Raw genomic sequence first — 5,281 nt, forward strand, 5'->3', positions numbered from 1 at the left:
GGATGAGGTGGCCCCTCAGTCTCCTCTTCTCCAAGCCCCACAGACCCAGCTCCCTCAGCCTTTCCTCAGCAGGGAGATGTTCCCCTCCCTCCAGCATCTCTGTGCCTCTGCCCTGGGCTCTCTCAAGCAGTTCCCTGTCCTTCCTGAACTGAGGGGCCCAGAACTGGGCACAACATTCCAGATGTGGCCTCACCAAGGCAGAACAGAGGGGGAGGAGAACCTCCCCAAACCTACTAACCACCCCCTTTCTAACCCACCCATAAGGAAAAAACAAGCATGGAAATGACAGACAGGCTAGCTGGTTATATCCAGGAAAAGATCAGGAGTGTTTGCTGCATGGTTGTTACTAACTCGGTTAGATTTTGGTGATTTGGTTAGTTAGCCAGAACTAACCAGGTGGAACAGGACAGATCTTTTAGGGGAAACTGGTCTGAAGGGAATCTATGAGCAGTGATTGTGTCTTCAGTAAGATAGAAACCACACACAGCAGGTGGTACAAGTAGCCAGGGTCTGGGATTATATTTAGGAACTGTAAAGTCAAGAAAATAAGATGTTATATTTAAGCAAATACTGTGGAAAGAATAACACAACTGGCTTTAATTTTTTTATTAAACAATCAGCACCAGATATAAGGAGAAATCTCCAGAAATTGGACAGGATTCAAGGAATCTGAGTAAGATGTTGGAGGTGGAGTGGAAAGGAGATGGTAATGAAGAGGAGAAGGTTGGCAGTGGTAACAGGAGCAGCAGTGAGGGGCTGGGGGTGTGGGAAGGGGGGCTGCAGGTAGAGGAGGATTTGTAAACCCCGGGAATCAGAACTTTAATGCACCTGTAGGAATAAATCAGTGTGCTTGGTGTAGAGGAGAAGGTCTTTGGAAGTGAGAGTGTCCCAAAGTGAGAGGTCAGCAGGAGGTGGCAAGAATCGTGATTGAAGGGGACTGGCAGGGGAACCCAGCTGAAAATCTGGTTGTGGTTTAGCTGGGAGAAAAGGAGGGTAAGTTTCTGGTGGATACAGGAGCAACATTTTCAGTTTTGAATACTTGTAAAGGGAAATTGTGCACCAAACCAGCAAGTATAATGGAAGCAACAGGGAAGGAAGACAATAGGCCATTCCTTCAACCCCTGGATTTGAAATGTGGAAAGAAAATAATTCCACATGAATTCCTGTATGCCCAATACCCTTATTAAGGAGAGATTTGTTATCTAAATACACAAATGGTTTTTGAAAAAGGGGAATTCTTCCTAAAAATACCTGAGTCAAAGAGAGGAGAAATCTTCATGATCCAAGAAAGAATAAAGGAGCAAGAAATTCCACAGAAGGCAGATCTAGCAGTAATCCCCACAGGATGGGAAATAGATAAGCCTGGGAAATCAAAATTAGCACAAACTGTGAACATAGAATTGCAAGAGGGTAGGAAGCCCGTGAGGATCAAACAGCACCCAGTTAAGCCAGAAGTCAGGAAAAGGAGTTAAGAAATGGATTGATAAGTTTGTGAATCCAAGTACAACAACCCAGTCTTACCAGTTAGAAACCTTTCAGTTGAACAGAGGTTGGTCCAGGATCTAAGAGCTAGAAATCAACTAGTTAAGGACACACACCCTGTCAGTGGCAAATCCCTACACTCTGTTAACAGCTCTAAGGGAAGAACATCAGTGGTTTCCAGTGCTTGGTTTAAAAGGTGCTTTATTTTGCATCCCCCTGGCCAAGGAAAGCAGGGATTTGTTTGCTTTTGAGTGGGAGAACCCACCAACAGGGTGAGAGATGCAGCTGACGTGGACAAGGCTCCCAGAAGGATTCAAGACTAGCCCAATTATTTGGAAATCAGCTGGCAAAAAGAACTCGAGATGTGGAAACAAGGTGATCCATGGCTGAAACCTGGACATTTGCTTCTGCAAAATGTGGGTGACGTGGGGGTTGCTGCAGAAGGGAGATGCACAAAAGGGAACAACAGAAACTTTGAAACTTCCTCAGACCAAACAGGTACAAGGTATCCAGAAGTAAAGCCCAAATAGCAAGTTAGACTGTAATAGATCCGGGCCTGGAGATTTCAAAAGGACAACAGCAACTGGGAACAGACTGTAAGGAAGCCATTTGTGGCATTCCAGAGCCCAAAACTGTTGATGAACTGCTGGCCTTCCTGGGAATGGCCGGTTGGTGTCGCCTCTGGATAATGAATTACCGTCTAAGAGCCGTTCTAAGAAGCTCAGAACTCTCCCTTTGCATGAGGTCCAGATCAGCAACAGGCCTTTGGAGACCTAACATGAGCATTAATGCCTGCACCTGCCTTGGGACTTCCAGATTGAACCAAAGATTTCCAGCTGTTTGGTCATGGAAGGCAGCATCTAGTGTTGGGAGTGCTGACCCAGAGAAGGGGAAAGCTGCAAGAGAACAGTCAAATATTTCTCCAAACAACTGGATACTGTAAGTAAGGGGTGGTCTCTGTGTCTCCGAGCAGTAGCTGCTTATCCAAGAGGCCTGAAAATGACTTTGGGAAGGGCAATAACAGTGTATGTGCCACAGATGGTAATAACTGGTTTAGAACAAAATGGGGGGGGTATTGGTTGTCCCCTGGCAGAATGATGAACTGTCAGGTGGTTTTGACTGAATGAGATGATGGTATTTTAAAAAAAACAACTAACCTGGTAAACTCTGCAGCCTTTTTGAAGCTCTACACATGAAGAAGGGCAGCTGGTTTGGGTTAGGAAAGAATGGGAGTCCATAATTTCATGGGTCTGTAAATAATTCCACGGTGGGCCCGCTGGGTACATCTGATTCTCTGTCTCCTGAAGGGTAGAGGAGACCTGGGAGGGTGAGATCAGAGATGGTTACAGGTCTGTGAGCAGCTCAGCATCAAGTAAGCTGTGCAGGTTGGGGCTCAACCCAGGAGAGATAGAATGTGGAAAGATCTACCAACCCACACCAGCTTCAAGAGGACAGGCAGAGTCCTGCTGTTCATGGCAGTGTCCAGAACCCTGCTGAGGTTTGGGCCAGACCCCACCAGGGCCCTGTTAACAGTCCCTGCTGAGGTTTGGGCCAGACCTCCTGGGCCAGACCCCACCAGGGCCCTGTTAACAGTGTCACTGCTTCAACAATAGTTTTGGGCACATGTTTTTTGGCACCTCTTTGCTGCCTCACTGGGACAAAGCCCCAGAATCATGCAGGGAACACCAGTATGACCAGTACAGCGCTGGTAGGACACTTCTCCTTCAAACAGCCACCCCAGCATCGCCCGTGGGGAGCAGAGTGGAGCCAGCAGTGCCTGGAGGAGCCCACTCTCCTCCCCTCTCCACCAGGGGAAGGACTATTTGGCCACTAGATGTCAGTGGGGACGCTTTCCAAGGTGGGAAAAGCTTCGTGTCTCTTCTCACCTCCCTCCTCCCTCTTCCCCAGGGATCCATTTGTCCAGGATTTGAGGGGTGTCGGAGACATTGAGGAGACAAATCCTGTCCGGAGAAGCCCACAAGTCTACCCTGCAAGGACATCTGTCCCCTCTCCTTGTCACCAGAAACCTTTTGTCTTCTGGTGTGTCCAACCATCACGCTCTGCCCTCAGCAGCTTCATCCCTTCCCTCTGGGCCAGTCCAAGCTTGGCTGTCCCCCACCCTCCACCCTTCAGCCTCTCTCCTCAAGCTCTGCAGAGCTGTGAACTCTTCTGAGAACAGAGACACTGCAGATGCTGACCCTCCCTCCTGTCCCCCTTTTCCTGCTCCAGCTGTGCCCACGGTCCCCTGCTCCAGCTTCCAAAACATTCTGCCCTCAGTGACCCCTCTGGCAGCCTCATCTTCCTCTCTCCTTTCATCTCCATGCTCCTCAAGGGCCAGTGACTGTCCATGGGCTCCAGCAGTGCCCTTCTCAATCAGCACTTCTTCTAGGACAAAATTAGAAGCCACAGCTCCATCAGTCTCTTCCCAATCTCTCCCTCAGGGACTGAGGCATTGACCAGACTGGAGCCAGGTTGAGCATGGATGGATTTGAGCACTGGAGGGCAGACTGGGCTGCTGTAGTGTGGGCAGAAATACCTGCTTAGGTCCTGTGTGAGCTCCTGGTGCTCTTCTGCTGCATCCCTGGACACAGACAATGACACCTTGTGTCCAGGGGGCAGAAGAGGTGCTCATCTCTTCCTAGCTCTGTATCATTTGCCACTGACACTTCACCCAAGCCTGTATCTGCAGATAATTGGCCTGGGTTTAGGGAATCCTCATTTCTGTCTACTTATCTAAGCCTGCAGGTTGTTCCTCACCACACTTCCTGAACTGACCCCTCAGAGGGGCTTTTTGGGCATCATCCTCTGGAGGAGCTGGAGCTGTTGGGCTGCATGGAGCTGTGGCAGAGCTAGGGGGGAGGTCAGGATACCCAGGACTGAAAGCAGGTGAGAAAAGGGGACAGGGTAGCCCCCTATGAGGAGATGCTAAAGCCAACAGGCCAGGGAAGTACCCCAAACATCCCTAATCCATCTGGATGGCCCATAGGACTGAGCAACACGGTGTTTCCACTCCAGATGTGAGCAAGAGTGAGTGTGTGTGTGTGACCCTTCCCCAGCCCATCACTGAGACACAAGGTGAGCAGGAGAAATCTCATCTCTGAAGAAAGCTTTCCTGTTTGGTGGTTGTTTTTTTCCCCCAGCATGGTGCAGTCACACCTTTTCCCTGGCAGCAAAGAGGCTGAGAGGAGCCTCCCTCTTTCCTCCCTCACCCCTGCCCCTTCTTCTCCCCCCTCCCTGGCCCACCCTGCTGTTCCTGGAGCCAGGCTGTGAACCAGCTCCCAGAAACGATCCAACACAAACACACACACATATTTTGGGGGAGGTTATTTCAAGCCCTGCTCATTTCCCTGCTCCAGCCCAGCAGCCCGTGAGCACAAAACAGAGAGGGCAGCAAATTGTAGCAGGGGAATGGGGCCAGCCAGGAACATCTTGCTCAAAAAACCCCACAAAAGTAGTCAGATTTGGGGTGGCACTTGGAAAACTCATGGTCCCAGCACTGTGACAAGCTGAGGGGACATCTCGTGTTGAGGTCCTCACCCCAGGGTGATGCCAGACCATCAGACACTGGCTTTGGAGAAGTGAAGAGGAGCTGAGGATGTCCCTGTGCAGGGATCTGAGCCCAAGACACTCTTAACCAGGGTCTCAAACAATATTTAAGGGAAGCCCCCTCCCCCCCCCCAACCTGCACAAACCCCACTCTGCTTGCTGACTTCCAATTTGGGACCACAATACTTCCAGAGCAGGAAGTATATGCCCAGGATCATATATTCTAGGGTTTTTTTAGGCTGAGTTTACCCAG

Source organism: Chaetura pelagica, unplaced genomic scaffold (assembly GCF_000747805.2).
Source record: "Chaetura pelagica isolate M959 unplaced genomic scaffold, ChaPel_1.0 scaffold430, whole genome shotgun sequence".
Lineage (NCBI taxonomy): Eukaryota > Metazoa > Chordata > Aves > Apodiformes > Apodidae > Chaetura > Chaetura pelagica.